At 40.3% G+C, this 17,148-nt stretch overlaps 1 long non-coding RNA gene across 3 annotated transcripts; it reads right to left on the bottom strand.

The window, feature by feature from the left end:
• Nucleotides 1–7,643: 7,643 nt before the first annotated feature.
• On the bottom strand, nt 7,644–16,876 carry LOC125739753 (uncharacterized). Of its 3 annotated transcripts, none has more exons than XR_007397283.1 (6): nt 15,706–16,876; nt 12,923–13,292; nt 12,009–12,146; nt 11,624–11,678; nt 10,366–11,007; nt 7,644–7,795 (listed from the first exon to the last, which is right to left on the bottom strand). It is a non-coding gene; the product is annotated as an uncharacterized LOC125739753 (long non-coding RNA). The 3 variants fall into 3 exon arrangements; XR_007397284.1 differs by having other exon boundaries at nt 16,284–16,306; XR_007397285.1 differs by having other exon boundaries at nt 12,923–12,970; nt 16,284–16,306.
• Nucleotides 16,877–17,148: the final 272 nt, after the last annotated feature.

Below are 17,148 nucleotides of genomic sequence, written 5' to 3'. Positions count from 1 at the left end.
TGTCTGTGCTCACATGGCTCTATCAGTACAGAGTGAACTGGCCAGGGATCAGTTTATCCAGACACTTAACCCCAGATAGTTCACATTCAGACACAGCCAACCCACCCTTGTATGCATGTCTTTTCTTTTTGGTAAGAAGTTGAACTTATGTTTAATATGTTTTATACTAAAACAATTAACTGGAAAAAAAAGGATGTTATTTTCTTTTATGAAAAGACTGATATTGAATACAATAGGAAATTTATATTAAACCTTTTCAATTTACATGGGAAATATTTTATTCATAGATGTAAATATGGACAAAGAAGGAACCCAGGATCCAGGACTTTAAAATCGAAATGGGACTTTATTTCCAAACTCTGCATGGATCAAAAAACAGAAAATCTGTTAAGACTCTGGATGCATTTTCAGCCTTGAGCTTACCGTTATAACTTTTTCTCCTTTTTCTATTCTGTGCATTTACCCCTGTCTGTATCTTGCTGTATTTCGTTTTGTTAAGTGTGTTCAAATGAGAACATCTGCATGCTGTTGTTTGGAATGCTTAATAATAAATAATAATAATAAAAAAGAGTCTCATGCGTGCAGGCATCTTTGTTTATGTACGGCTTCAGGGTACAGCCATGTTTGTTTACATTCTTTTTTTTCTCCCAAAAGCTTTATTAACAACATAAAATTCAGAACAATATACAGAAATACAAATTCTCATGGCCGATGTAAGAACTATAAAGAATAAGCTAGGGGGCAATCTACCGAAAAAAAAACAAAATAAATACACAATATGGGAGCATGAATAAAAAGGGACACTTTAAACAATAGGTTTTCATTAATCTGATGTGAGATGATTCTAGCGCTTTTCCAGTTTTTTTTAATCTACTTAAAAAAGGATATTACAATTTAAATTTATTCAAGAACCAGGGAAAAGAGGGCTTGTTACTCCTTCACTTACTACAGTGTCTTTGTTTACGTTTGGCTTTAGGGCGCGGCCATCTTTGTTTACGTTCGGCTCCAGGGCGCGGCCATCTTTGTTTACATTCGGCTTCAAGACGCGGCCATCTTTGTTTACATTCGGCTTCAAGACGCGGCCATCTTTGTTTACATTCGGCTTCAAGACGCGGCCATCTTTGTTTACATTCCAATTAAGGGCACGGCCATCTTTGTTTACGTTCGGCTTAAGGGCACGGCCATCTTTGTTTACGTTCGGCTTAAGGGCGCGGGCATCTTTGTTTACGTTCGGCTTAAGGGCGCGGCCATCTTTGTTTATACTCGGCTCCGGGACGCCGCCATCTTTGTTTAAATTCTTTTTCCCCGAAAGTTTTATTAACAACATAAAATACCGAACAATATACAGAAATACAAATTCTCATGGCCGATGTAAGAACAATAAAGAATAAGATAGGGAGCAATCCACCGGAAAAAAACCCAAAATAAATACACAATATGGGCGCATGAATCATAAGGGAGACTTTAAACAATAGGTTTTCATTAATCTGATGTGAGATGATTCTAGCACTTTTCCAGTTTTTTAATCCACTTAAAAAAGAATATTACAATTTAAATTTATTAAAGAAGCAGTGAAAAGAGGGCTTGTTATTCTTCCACTTATTACAGTGTCTTTCTTTACGTTCTGCTTCAAGGCGCGGCCATCTATGTTTACGTTCGGCTTCAGGGCGCGGCCATCTTTGTTTACCGTCCACCACGGCGCCCCCGAATCCCCTTCTCGCTGACGTCATGCGAACTGAGTCTCCGGAGAAGGTGGTTAAATGTCATAACCAATGGCAGCGGCAACGCGACTACCTCTTCGCTTACCCAGACTGTTGTACTGCGGCAGCGCAGGCATCTGTAATCATCCCCCTCCACCTTAATACAGACCGCAGGATTTTCATACGACGGCGAAATCACGGCCATCGTTATGAAGGCTAACGTGCTACGGCTAGTTTTCGCCATCGGCCATCTGTATCAAGCATCACAGTATCACCAGAACCGACAGAAAAACTGACAGGGGTAAAACCGTGGAGAGAAACAGAGGGTTCTGTCATTCACCACAGCAGCATATAAACGGGATATACATACACCGCAGTACCCCACTGCACCCTCTGTTATATACTAACCCTGTGCGGTGAGTGTACGCATCCTAGCCGATAGAAAGTACTTTTGTTTCATGCACGCAACACGTCCACACAGTAAATGGCAACCTAACCATCTGAATCCTACAATGAAAACGCACACAGATACTGAAACTTTGGCTGAGAACCATCGATCTTGGAACCTTGATCGTAGAGGACCCTCCTATATACTAAATACACATAAAGTTATATTGATATAAGTTCTCCGAAGCTCTTGACTGCTAAAACATATTTTTTTCTCTGCTTTTAACTTTTGAATTTATATATCTGTCATTAGTTATATACATTTTTATTGTGGTGGATGTATGGTGTAATTTGTAAGTTTAAGTAAAGAAATTCTGTAATATCACTACAAGAAACTTAATATACAATACATAAAGTCAAACTAAGCTGCTCGTTTTGTATTTAATGGTTTTCCGTTTGAGGAATTTGCATATAATTGCAGTGCATGATGAGTATGATCTAAAGTCGTCCTCATCCGTCTGACGACATACATCAAGACTAGGAAGGTGCATAATGTTCATGCCTGGTTGCATTTGTTGGTGCAGAAAGTAATTCAATTTCGCCATGTAGGCTAGGTTTTTAAAAACTGCTTTTTGTTGGACATAGCGTCTTGTTACACTACATATTTCTGATAGGTGAAGTTGGAGTTGCTCCTAACCGTGCATAGTGGAGTTGAACAATCACAACTTCCCAGAATATTACAGTAACAGGAGGACGGTAAAGAACTCTTATTCATTCTATGTTATGTGGGCGACTTAATAGTCCACAAGTTTGTCTTAATACACACGACATTCAAGCCATTAAATGATATGGATACCAATATATACAGTAAACTGGTGAAATTTGCAGATGACACCAAGGTGGGTGGTGTAGCAGATACTGAATCAGCGGCTCAGCAGCTACAGCGGGATCTTGGTTTAATTAGTGACTGGGCCGATACCTGGCAGATGAAATTTAACGTCGATAAATGTAAGGTACTCCATCTAGGGAGCAGAAACATAAAGTACAGGTATTTCATGGGTCTCACTGAAATAAAGGTAGCCGATCATAAGAAAGACCTTGGTGTGTATGTTGATGCTTCCATGTCCCATTCTCGCCAGTGTGGGGAAGCAATAAAAAAGGCCAATAGGATGTTGGGTGTCACGCCCACACCACCAGATGCAAGGCATTAAGTGTGACGACCAGGAACATATAAACGGTCAAACAACCCCTCATCCTTGCGAAGTATTGAGCCAATGTTTACAAGCCATACTGAGCGTTTTCTTGTCCTAAGTCTTCCCTTACTACCGAACCCTCTCTGTTTACCTTTTGTCCATTCCTTAACCTCCTTCCTTTTCCGTTCCAGGCCCATTCCCGATCCTGACCCGCTTGTCCCGCTGAGCCCGGCACGTTTCGTCCCCACTCCCCTGTGTGGTCCCGTCTCGTGCTTCTGTGTAGGACTGACCACCCGGCTACTGACCTTCTCGCCCGTCCACCGACTTCTCTTCTTGAACGTCCCTTATCTTACTTGTGTTTCACCAGAGCAATTAAACCAGACGCTGGTTTGCAACCCTGGATCCTTGTCTTTCTGTCCTAGGCCGCCTGACATTGGGGTATATCTCCAGGTGTGTGGAGTTTAAGTCAAGGGAGGTAATGCTAATTACCACAATTAATTATACAATTCCTTGGTGAGACCTCACCTAGAATATTGTGTGCAGGTTTGGTCACCATATCTTAAAAAGGACATTGTGGCCTTAGAAAAGGTGCAGCGTAGGGCCACAAAAATGATTCCTGGTCTTAGAGGAATGTCATATGAGGAACGGATACTTAAGCTAAATCTGTTCAGTCTCAAGCAAAGGAGACTGAGGGGGGACATGATCCAGGTATATAAGATTCTAACAGGTTTGGATGCTGTTCAACCAAATAGTTACTTCAGCATTAGTTTAAATACACGAACACGTGGCCATAGGTGGAAATTAGCGGGAGAACATTTCAAGCTGGATTTAAGGAAGCACTTCTTTACACAGCGCGTAGTCAGAGTATGGAATAGCCTTCCTGATAATGTAGTGCAAGCTGAATCCTTGGGTTCCTTTAAATCAGAGCTAGATAAGATTTTAACGACTCTGAGCTATTAGTTTAGTTCTCCCCAAGCGAGCTTGATGGGCCGAATGGCCTCCTCTCGTTTGTATAGTTCTTATGTTCATTGCAGAATAGAAACCCACAAATGCAGCTCCCTCCACCAGCAACGCCAACCAGCTTAAGCGCTTCTATGCTCAGTTTGATATGGACAATAAAGAAACTGCCACAAAATCCATGCCCCCTGATGACCAGCCCCTTATAATTCCACCAACGTTGTGGGGCCCGTACTACAAAGGTAAGCAAGGTAAGCTGCAAAGTGCAGACAAATTTACAACCTACCGTACCAGGGGGTTCATTTGAAGCCGGCACCCGGCGATATTTCGCCGCCTGTGGGTAAGTACATAGCTACTTTCAGTTGTTGAAAAAAAAATCTGCCTCTGTTACCAGAATCAAACGATCAGCACTCGGTGCCACAATAAAAGATTTATTTTGCAGAAATTTCCGTGTTCTGTCTAGGCGCGGCCATCTTCGTCTTAGCTTGGCTTTCTTAATTCTTATCTTCGTTTTGATTGGCTATTTTTGGCAAGTTTTTATTCTGCGTTTTCTGATTGGCTGATTGAGGCAAGTGGACAAAATGGCGTCTAGAAAGCGAAGCAGCCTTCTTGACCAGTGGCTGCAACCGAGCTCGAAATTGCCCAGGACTGAAGGAACTGAAGGTGAGTTTAATACTTAATAAAGTGAGACCAGCATGGCGTAACACTATACTATTTCATCCCGGTGTCGTCGCTTCGTTTGCTGCATGCATTGCATTGACATACGACTCGACTCGTCGACTTATTCACACAGTACAGATGCACATTTATCAGACCAGCAGCAGACGATCGATATCTTCGTTCGTTCGAGCCAACATCGGCGTAAAATTGGTGAAGAATATGGGGAGATATTGCATGACACTGATTTTGTTTGAAAGCTAAGGCCGACAGCTTATTTACAAAGTGAAATATTCTGACAAAAAAACGACAGAACGCTGGAGCATCTGAACTCGCTGATCTAGTTGTGTGTAGGCTAGCTACTATTACTAGCCATATAAAATACAGCGATGACGTCACGATCAGCCGAGCTTGTTTACAAACATTAACACGTGTTCCAAGTTAACCCATTTTGACAGTTTTTATACCATGCGTGAAAATTCAGTCTTTCTTAGTAAATTCAGTCTTTCTTATTTGATTTTCAGATTGATTATTTACCCTGTACTGTGCCTGTGGAATATTTCTAGCCGAGTCTTGACATGAGTGTACCTGGTAGGATTATGGAATTATTTTGATTTAGGAGACCACTGAATTTACTGAATTTAAGAAGCTACATTCAGACAGTTGTAGGTTCCTTTAACATGTCTAATAGGGTGTGAAATAAATAAATTCATAGACATAATTTCCTTTGTCACGTTAACTTTATTTTTTTAAATGATTGGTTAATGGTTAAAAGTCTTATTTCAGACACTGGTAAGCTGACATCTTGTTGATGAAACCATTACTTGATAATTGAGCACTGCAACTGACCAGTACATCAATCATTAATCAACATAATCTGAGAATGAGATACATTTGGTGTCCTCAGTAACAGACTGCTACTACTACTGTATGATGAAAAATAACCCAGAGTTTGTGTCAGTAAAATTTGGTGGAATGAGGCCTCTAAGATGCCTGAAAAAGGGACTATTAATGGGTCTACATTTCAAAATTTCCTCAGAAGGACCCCTACCACCCCCTGAAATTGGTTTACGTCTCATGTCTCAGAGTTTGCATGTCGAGTTTCCCTAAACAATGGTAGCCACCTACTTTCAAGGTGGTAGCCTCCTTCTCCTGAAACTAATGAACCCGCTGCCCTACATAGTGCACTACGTTTACGTTGTACTATGAGTTCTGTCTTTGCACCATATCTGTTTGGCACTATATGTCAGTCATTCCTGTTATTCAGTGATTTTTCTGTCCCCATAGTTTACTTACATTTTCTCTAACATGAGTCACATATTTAAAGCAAATAGCTTATATATTTAGGTCTTTGTTATCACATAAAGAGATATAATACGTATTAAAATATCATTTTGTATATACACACCTTTTTTGATGTATGCATTAAGGCTGCTATGATTAGTGGACATAGTGCATGACATGTCTTTCTTCAATATCACTACGTAATTATTGGAGTAGTTATTCTCTATAGCCCTGCAGTGACATACAGTTTGTTGTTGTAAAAATTAAACTTAAACACTCAATGTGATTTTATGCAGGAAAATTAATCGTTTAGATTGTTCGACCAATCATTAAAATAACTGATAGATTAATCAGTAGAAAAATAAACGGCTGTAACCACTTATTTGTGCACGAATCTCCTTGCATCAGAGGAAGCTGGAAGGGGGGATGTGACCTTTATGGAGTAGAATGAGACAGAAGAGCTGTAAAATAAATGGTTATGCTAACTGCAGTGAGGCCTCTTTCACGCAGATCTGCTCAGACTGTCTAGTCAGACCATGAGAGTCAGTTAATCAAGGAGGTTTGGATTGTCTGCTGGGAACCTGTACAGCCAGTGCTTTGTACTGCTGATGGCCTCTTCTTCACACGTGCTTTGCTGCCACCTGCTGGTTAAAAAAAATCTTATTGCATTGCTTATTGTTAAAAATTGTATAATTGTGATTATTTTGATTTAATAAATATTCTGATTTAATTAATATTTTACAAATATTTCAAAATTAAATGTAAATAGTTGTGGATTTCAGATCAGAGCTCCCCCTCAGAGCCCACCAATCAGTGACCATCTTGTAGTATAATGAAAGACATGAAATTAGGACTTTTTTTATCATCCTGTAACGTCTCTCCTGCATGCCCTGTTGCTGTACCACAGTTCCTCCTGTCATCAGAAGCAGCACCAGCACCTGCCTGCCATCACCTGCCCACTTTGAGACTCAAATCTTAAAATATAGACAGTGTGAATTGAGACCTTGACATTTTGCTCATATCACTTCCTGTGCCGGCACTTGGAGGATGGGCTTCCCCTTTGAGTCTGGTTCCTCCCAAGGTTTCTTCCTTCTAAGGAGTTTTTCCTTGCCACTGGTTTGCTCTCTGGGGGCTTTGGGCAGGGGATAAGGTAAAGTGATTTGAGACAATGTAATGTTGTGAAAATGCATGACAGAAGTAATGTTGAATTGAGTTGAACTGAAATTAATCACACCAGCTTGTCTCAGCTGACAGCAGCTCTTACTTATCTGATGAGGGGTAAGGGGAGAAAGATATCACATACCTTCTAGTCAACATCAAAATAAATATACATATAATAATGTATTGGAAACTGGTATAATACTCACTAAATGGGACCTATTATGCTTTTCCCTTTCTATTAGTGTGTTTTATGGCTTCAGGTGTATGTAAACAGTCTGTAAATTCTTAAGACGCAAAGTACATAGCAAAGGGAGTAACTTTCACCACAGAAACCACTCTTCTCTCATCTGCCTAAAACACCTCATTGGAATTCCAGCCCTTATTTTCACAACACGATGAGGTCTCTTCATAACACAATCCTTATTGGCTGTCTACCTGCAAGGATCTGTCTGCCAACTGCAAGACAGGGGAATGAAGGGTAAGCCGACCAATCAAACCACACGGGACTCATTGGGGGTGGGATTAGACAGAGGGTGAATAGAGATATGCATTAATGAGAAAATATGTGTTTTTGGAACACTGAAGCATGCAAACTCTATTCTTGTAGAGCCTAAAAATAGAATTATAAATTGAAAGTGAGCATAATAATGCCCCTTTAAGCAACAGTAGGCTGCTGTCTATGGTGCTGAATGCCCGAATTGGCAAATTTTACATAAAATTCCTTTATCTAATGTAACTATAACCCTCTAATTTTGTTGGCAGTGATGCTATGTGAAGTCTACTAGGTTGGTATTGAAAGGATTACAGTGGGTAATAGGTGATTTAGATGAACCTAGATGAAATTTGACATCCAAAAGGGTTTGGGCACTCAGTTCAACTTTGGACAACAAATCTTCCCAGAAGTTTCTCTCTGTCTCTCTTGATAGTTATTTTCTGTTTCACCTGAATCAAGGAAGAATCAAATGCACAAGCACACTGTAGGATATATAAGATGCAAACCCATTAAAAAGCTTTTTGTTTAAATATTATAAAACATATTTACATACATTAATTAAGTGCTTTGAAACTTCATTTAGAAAAAGCAGGCGATGACCAGCCCAACCAGTAGTTCCATCTCTGATTTTTCAGAATCTCTTGTCCCTTGGATAACTTTTGAAGTCATGATATAACTAATTTTCAGCTCTGTCTTCAACTTCATCAGTTAGATGATCATTGTGGAGGGAAATGCAGTGAAGCCATGAAACATGCTAGATTTAAACTTTTCAGGTGTTTCACTGAGACCCATTGCCAATAAGAATTACCAAAATCCCCAGGTAATTTAATTTAATAATTTAAAGTAAAAATTAATTTAATTTAATTATTTAAGATAATAAATTACCTTTGTCTTTTCTATTTATGTGTGCAGTTTCATTATGGGTTATTGCACTTAATTTTGAGTACTCAGTTACAAAGAGAATGGGTCACTCCAGTATCGATGGGTGTCCCAGAAGGGGGCCCGGCCGTGTCTCGATCTCCCGGAGAGGGAGACGGGGACACACCATCCATGGTCGCTGCTCCGGCCCCGCTGCACGCTCCCACCCTGCAAGGCCCTTGGAGCCCTCCAGGTCCTGCTCCTGCCCTGTTCCGCACTCTGCCGCTGGACTACTGCATCTGGGCACTTCACTCTATATTTACATTTATTTAAATTACATTTTTTTTGCTTTTTAAAAACTAATCCCTTCCTTATTCCCTTTAGAGATATTTAATATGATTATTAGGATAAAATATACCATGTCAAATTCATTGTATACGTGTCTACTTGGCTCATAAAAATGATTGACTGAAGTCAGCTTCCAAAAACCATTGGCGCTGTGTGTACAGTGAGTCGTGTCATTTGATTTAGGTTTAAAAAGCTTTTGTTGAAAAAGACATATTTCGCATATACCTATTTTGTGTCAAGTGTGTGTAGATTGTAAAATGAGAGTTAACTGTAAAATCACCATTCATCCTGTGAGAATTTTTGTTTTAGTTATGACTTCAAAAGTTACCCTGACAAGGCATTCTGTACAATCAGAGATGCAACTGCTGGTTTGAACGTAAAGTTTCAAAGCGCTTAATGTATATGTCCGTTTTATAATGTTAAAACAAATCTTTAATGTGTTTGCACCTTATATCTCCTACAATGAGCTTGTGCATTTTATGCCTCTTTGATTGGAGGGTAACGAGAAATAACTAGCAAGACAGACAGAGAGAATCTTTTGGGAGGCGTTATTGTCCAAAGTTGAACTGATTGTCAGAAGTTCATCTAAATCACCTATTACCCACTGTAATCCTTTCTATACCCACCTCTTTAGACTCCTAAGAGCATCACTGGCAACAATATAAGAGGGTTACAGTTAAATTAGGTAAAGGAATTTAATGTAAGATTTGCCAATCCAGGTTTTCAGCACCATGGACAGCAACCTAGTGTTGCTTAAAAGGCCATTATTATGCTAATTTTCACTGTTCACAACTTCTACTAGAATAGATTCACATGCTTCAATGTTCCAAAGACACATATTTACCCCAAACACTGTGGTATTACGCATTACCGTAATACTGCCTAGCAAAGACAAAATGGCATAAGGATTTACAGACAGACTTTACAGACAGAATTGTGTAGTTTCCCTTAGACAGACAGATACATGGTTTACGGGCTTGAAAGCAGTTAGATCAACAATATCCAATCAGGCGCAAATGCAATAAGCACCAACTAAAGATGCTGCTTCTGATTGGACTAGCTTCAAATTTGTCCCTCCCTGACAATCAATTCTGGCTTTCTTTCGTTGAACATAGTCTTAAGAATAATAATTTTTAGGTGGTTCACTTTTACAAAATTACTAAATTATTGCCGGTTAAACATAAACTTTCTGATAGAGAGATGGTGCAGAGATAAGCAGCATCTCTTCAGATGTTATTTCTTCACAATTTGTTTTGTTAACATATTTAATTCAATAGAAACTGGTGATGTAGAAATGGATGTGTGTTGGATAAATTTTGTTATGTACATGTGCTTGTTTCCTTCCTCTGTTTCTATCTTCACTCCAGATCCCACATCTCCAGCCCGCTGTTCCTGGGAAAAGCCACCTGCCAATCATCCTTGGAGCAGCAGGCATTCTCAGGATCTCCTACATCACAGATCACCTAATAATCACAGGACCTGTCGACGACTGGAGAAAAGGAGAAACACTGAAGTACAATGGGCATTTTGCAAGCTTTTCATCATAGTAAATTACATTTATCTCTAATGTTTCTGTGTGCATTTTCATTATAGTTAATTGCACTTAGTTGTGATTACTCAGTTACAAAGAAAATGGGTCACTCTATAATGGGTGATGGTATGCTTTTAGCTGTGCTTCCACAGGTTGTATCTGACTTAGTGAACAACTAAATTTGTCTCATTCACTTGTGTTTTTGATTGTGTGTATATATGTAATTCTAAAAGTATACCCATACATTGTTGAAGAGGAAATACAGACTCATCCATACGACTGCCAGACAGAGGTGCATGATTCGTCACTCCACATAACACGTTTCCACTGCTCCACAGTCCAGTGGTGGTGTGCTTTACACCACTCCATCCGACTCTTGGCATTGCGTTTGATGATGTGAGGCTTGCTTGAAGCTGCTCAGCCATAGAAGCCCATTCCCTGAATCTCCCAGTGCACAATGTTTGTGCAGGAGTTAATGCCAGAGAAAGTTTGGAACTATAAAGTTTCGAGTCCACAAAGCATTAGCAATTTTTACACAATATGCACCTTAGCACTTCACACTTAGTTACTTCACATGGCCTGCCACTTTCTGGCTGGGTTTCTGTTCCTAAACACTTTAACTTTGCAATAAAACCACTTACAAGTGACTGTGAAATATATAGTAGGAAAAGAATTTCACAAACTGACTTGTTGCAAAGGTGGTATCCCGTGACAATAGCAGGCTAGAATTCACTGAGCTCTTCAGAACAACCCATTATTTCACAAATGATTGTAAACCAAACTGCATGACTGAGATTTTACACACTTTTGGCAATGGGTCTGAACATTGCACGGTGATGATGAAATCATGCTCAGGCATGGAACGTTCAGCGCAATGTGTCCGCAGACAAGTGGGGCAGTGAGGGGGGGGGGGGGGGGGGGGGGGACAATCAATGCTCAGACATGGTACAAGGCCAATTGTGAGTACATCCTAACACTGACCATTTGCCAGGCTGAGCTCTACCTGGGAGGGTCCTGGAGCAACTACTGAAAGATGTGGTGCAACTCTACTCACCTCAGCCACCTGACAGACAACCTCAGTGCCTCCAAACCTACAATGAAAGAGCAGCCTGCAAGGGAAGAGCAGGCCATGAAATACAGACACCATCACGAAGGGCTACGGAGCCAGACTCCACTCACTCACAGAGATGGAACTCAGGCGTTCATGACGAACCATTTGCATTATTTGTGATTATAGCATTATTGTTTCCTCTGTTTATGTTAAAGTTCAGTGGTCAGTTTAACAGATAAACCACACACAGTTCCTCAAAGTGGTCGGATCCCACGCAATTTATTTGACTTGAATATACCTGCATTTAAGCAGGTTATAGGAAATTATAATCACTCTGAAACAGAATATGTTAGGGTTATCTTCTTCTAAAGATACGCTGGAAACCAACCTGTCTCTGAACACAGAACAACACGGACAGCTGCAATGACTTTTTACTTGCTGCAAGGGAAGTCCGGTCCTGACTGCGAGGTGTCAGCCTCTCAGTCGAACTCAGCCAACTTCGAAAGAGGAACTCCCCTCGCAGTATCTTTTATTGAGGTACACAAACAGGATATGCAAATAACATTCAACATTGTTTATCGCCATGTATGGGGGTGGAAATTTTCAAGCGACAGTTCTTAAGAAGTGTTATTGCTAAATTAAGATCAAGGTGCTGCAGGGTGTTATTTCCAAGCGTCTAGCAAAATGACAATAAAAAAGTACATATTTCTCTAACATAATATCAAAAAGATCTGAAATATTCACAATGAATATGAGTCTAAAAGTTTGGAAAGCACAAAAAAGCCCAGTTATGTTAATTATCTATTTTATTTCAATGGATTAAAAATAACAAATAATAACAAAATAACAAAGGAAATTTAAGTGCATATTTTATTTGTACCATTTGTTTCTGTCAGCGCTACTAATGATTACAGCCTAGAAAAATTCTGTGTTTCTAGGACATTATTCTGTATTTTTGTGACTGGGGACCTGTAGTCTATTCTCCAGCTGGGGTCATAAATTGTAATGGAATAACTATATTTTATTCTTCAAAACAAATATAAAAATAATTATGCAATAAAAATGAAAAATGCTGGAAAACTGTTTGGCTACACATTAACTCACATCAAAGTATATGATGTTTCTGTGATCAGTTATGGCCAATAAGCAACATCTTATGCATGATTTAAAGTGCTCAAAACAGCAAACTGGGATGTCTTGGTGCTGGGTGATACTGGTAATTTATTCAGTCTCAGTTAGTCTCATATCACACCAAATCCTATCAGTCTAAGTGAAGTAGTTCAACAACGAACATAAATCTACCTGATGGCTGTGGGGCTTCTTTGGATAGTATGCTGCCTTCTGTCTTTTCTGAATGAACACAAAACAGTGATTGGTTTAAGAAAAAGGCATTTATTTGCTTAACACAAACTCCAACAAATGCATGTAAGGTGCAGAGTGCTGCAAGCTGGGTGATCATTGCCATAGTGCCTGGGGTGGGGGCACAGCTGGCAGAGGGTGGCAGTCCTTGATCCTTCTGTTGGCCTGGGGGTACAGACTGTTCTGGAGTCTGGGTGTTGTGGTATTAACACTCCTGTACAGGTTTCATGAGAGTGACGATTTGTTGGGTGAGGTGGGTGAGACTGCTGACAATGCTGCTGGCCCATCTGCAGATTCTCCTGTCACAGATGTCCTGCAGTGAAGGGAGACCTAACCCTGCGATTTTCTGGGCTAACATGATCACCCACTGCAGTGCCTGTCTGTCCTGTCCAGCGCAGCTGCCAAAGCACACAGCTATGCAGCAGATTAATATGCTCTCCACTGTGCACCTGTAGAAGCTGCCTAGGACTGTCAGCAACATGCCAAATTTCTTCAGCCTCCACATAAAGAGTAGGCTTTGGTGAGCTTTCTTAACACTACGATCCCTGAAGTCAACGAAATTTTTCGGACGCACCTCGGGTGGAGCCCCCCCCTCACTCCCCACACAAGCTGCCCGCCCCCTCATCAGCGCCAATCAACACCTATTGTTTTGCAAATGAAAGCGGAGTTTCACGGTTTCAGCTTCGGGTCTGCACAGAAACGTTTTCTAACAGTGTGGTCTGAGGAATCGTAAAATACATGCGTTAATATATCCTAATTTGAAACACAGTTGAATCCCCATTTCTCTTGACTCGGTAATTTCAGTTTCAAGAAAGTATTTGATGGAATAAATACATGCATTTGCTTACTGCCTGTAGCAAAGAGGACTCAGTGTCAGGTGCTCCGTCACTGTAATAGGAACCACAGTACAGAGAGATGTGTGCAGTGTGACAGGTACACCTGTCGCAAGTGTAGGAAGGAGGGTCCTTGGGTGTGTGATGACTGTTAGTGGATAGAAAAGGTTTTGTATCTTTAGTATATGTGCTTATTTTGTATAATAAATGTGTATCTTCCACTTGAATGACACGGACTCTCTCTCTCTCTATCATACACACATATGCTCTTTATCTTTATACCATCTGATACTTGAAATTTACACATTCTTTGTCAATATTCCTGCAGCTTGTACTCATGAATCAATGATGCAACTTTTTCCCATGTGGCACATGAAGTGTTTACATCAGAAATGCACATGCGTGCACATGTATGACATGTTATTTCATCATACATTTACACATATAGTTGTAGACACAGAACATACATCAAAATATATGTATTTGCTATATCAAAATATATTTGTGTAATTGACACCACGGTTACCGTAGTAGATTTGGGGGTTCCACTGTATTTCAAATTATTATGTATCAAAGCATGTGAATCCTTACAATACATCACTAGATAAACTCTTTAGTGCAGACCTGAGTTGAAGAAGTGACTTCAGGCTGGGGGGCGACTTCAGCTGAGTGACTGTGATTCATTTGCAAAACAAAAGGTGTTAATGGTGCTGGAGAGGGGGCGGGCAGCTTGTGAGGGGAGTAAGAGGGGGGGCTCCTTGTGAGGAGAGCCTCATTTTTCCAGGAATTCTAGTGTTAAGCAGCCATACCATGGTCTTTGACCAGTTTAGATCCTAAAACCAGCTGAAAGAAGCAAAACACACAGCCACAGAAACACAAAGTAAATGGCTGAACAAAGCCAAGGGGGAGAGGGAGGGAGCACGCAAGCTGCATAGGAAGCCTCACACTGCATTGCTTGATATGATGAGGGGCAGTCCTGCCCCCTGCTGGTGGGATGGCAACAGCTGTTCACTGAACATCTGCTTTAAGTTTTGCATCATTTTCATTCCAGTGCTGGAAAAGCTAGGAAGCATGAATGGGTGATATGTAGCTTAATTAATTAATGTAAGTTAATTTATGTGCAAAGCTGAATTTTACACCACTGCATAAAGTTAATTAAGAAGTTTAACCTTTTGAATGGCTGGATAGGCCAGCTTTACAAATACCAAATTGAAATTCGATTCAGATGATTTCGGTTCAACTTGCAATATGCAAGGCTCATTTCAGCGGCATAGATATATACATTTTTAAAAGATTTACATCCAGTGCCTTGCTGGAGTCGACAGTCAGATTAAACTCCTCTGCAAGAACCACGTTGAAAAGGTCTGAATTGACTCCTTTACTGGCACCAGTTGAAGGGCAAGACTGAGAAATTAGCATACAATGTATATAAAATGGTAGGCAGCAACAATCAAGGCACCATTAGTGTAAAAAAATTAGCTTGCTAACCACGATATTTAGTATCTTTACAAAAAAGCATTCGTACTAAATAAACAATATTGCAGATACTGAGAAGGCGCTTATTAATAAAAATACACCGTGCAGTTGAAATTACATAATGCAGCGTCGGGGGTACCGATGCAATGCAGAAGCAGAAAGAACCACGGAGACTCGCCGGGCGGAGAGAAAACGCTCTATATTAGTCGCCCTGAAAAGAACCATATCAGACAAGCAAAGCGCATCCAATCAATTACATACACGAAACATAAGGTTGTCAGACACCGAACTGTAAGACGCGTGCACGGTGGGAGATTTACGTAAATTAATTACACATGAGGATGCAACACACAAGCGCAACATTAAGGAAATGTAACCAGTAACATTAACAATAACGACAAAACAAGGGCTACTTACAACTTGCATGCGAGGCATGCTGGGACATGCGCCCAGCCGGCGCTACGATACAAATAATCCCTTCAAAGACTAACAAGCTGTAAAAGACGGACAACTCGAGTCCCTACGTCGTGACTACAACAATTTGAGCTCCTACCCATGACATCATTAAACAAGGACCTATTCGCAGGCGCATTGTTTGGAATTAGACGTCTAAAGAGCAAAGGAATAAACTTTCACAGCTAATATATTCTAATTAATTCAATGTAATACAATGATAACAGAACAATTACTATTAGTAGGGATGTTACCTTCAATCTAAAGAAATACGGGACTTAGGAAATACAAGACACCGGAACACAGAGTGGGACCGGGGGATTCTGATTGGATGCTTAGTTTCAAATGATTCCGATCTCTCTTTTTATGCAAAATAGTAAATAGATGAAAATAAGTGGGAGGTAACGATTAGTAAGGCGACTAGCTGCTGCTACGAAAATTACTTTTACCAGTTACTACAGCTTTTTTGTAAATCTCTAAGCGACCCATGTTTATATTTAGCTAATAATTGCGTGGTCAAAGCAGTGGTAAAATAAACTTACATGTGGACCGCATTTCCGTTTTTATTTGAAAGGGCGGTGAAACGTATTTGTTTTGCAAGTTTACCCTGTACTTACGTAATCCCGTTTCTCATTGGCTATCGGGTTTAATCGCGATATGAAGGGCAGCTGTGTTGACGCAGTTCTAGAACTTCTACGTCACGCTGTCCTCTGGCCACAGAGGGACAGGACGTACAGTAGGTGGGTGGAAGTACTTATAGTTAGGTGCTATTCCATTACTCTGAACTTGGTGCCAGCATCTACAGAGAGCCAGTGAAGAGAGACAAGGTACGGTGTATCATTGGAGCGTTTGGGCTGACTGAATACCAGACTTCTTAGTTTTGAACGGATCGGATGAAGATGGAAAAAGTATGTGAGCTGTGCTGTGGGCTATATCCATGACTGGATCGGGACATTGGACTCAAACAGAAGACTTTAGGATCAGCGGGTGAGGTTGGCATGCTGACCATCGAGGGATCGAATGCCGGTAGGTGCTGTTTCATTAAACTAATCATGTTGCAAGCGCCTATATATATGGAGCCAATGAAGACAAACGAAGTTGTATCTTTGGCGTATTTCGTCTGATTGAGTACCAAATGTTCTGCTTTTTCTTAGAAAAGTTCAGTTGGACATGGTGAATGTCTGGGGCTCCGCTGCCGCGTTTTAGTATCTAGTAATTTTACTTTGCAGCTGCAATATCACGGGATCCTTACCGACCCCAACATTGTGTGCATGGACTTGCTGTCCCTATATTTCAGTGGATTCCTCCCATATTTTTATTAATCAAAAAGGAAAGACCTGATAAGAAGAATGATAATATGAAATAAATTAAAATAATTCAAATAAGCTAAGAGAAAAAAAAATGATA

This window comes from Brienomyrus brachyistius, chromosome 4, assembly GCF_023856365.1.
Source record: "Brienomyrus brachyistius isolate T26 chromosome 4, BBRACH_0.4, whole genome shotgun sequence".
NCBI classification, from domain to species: domain Eukaryota; kingdom Metazoa; phylum Chordata; class Actinopteri; order Osteoglossiformes; family Mormyridae; genus Brienomyrus; species Brienomyrus brachyistius.
The sequence above is the reverse complement of the archived record's forward strand: the minus strand, read 5'-3'. Positions and strand labels throughout refer to the sequence as shown.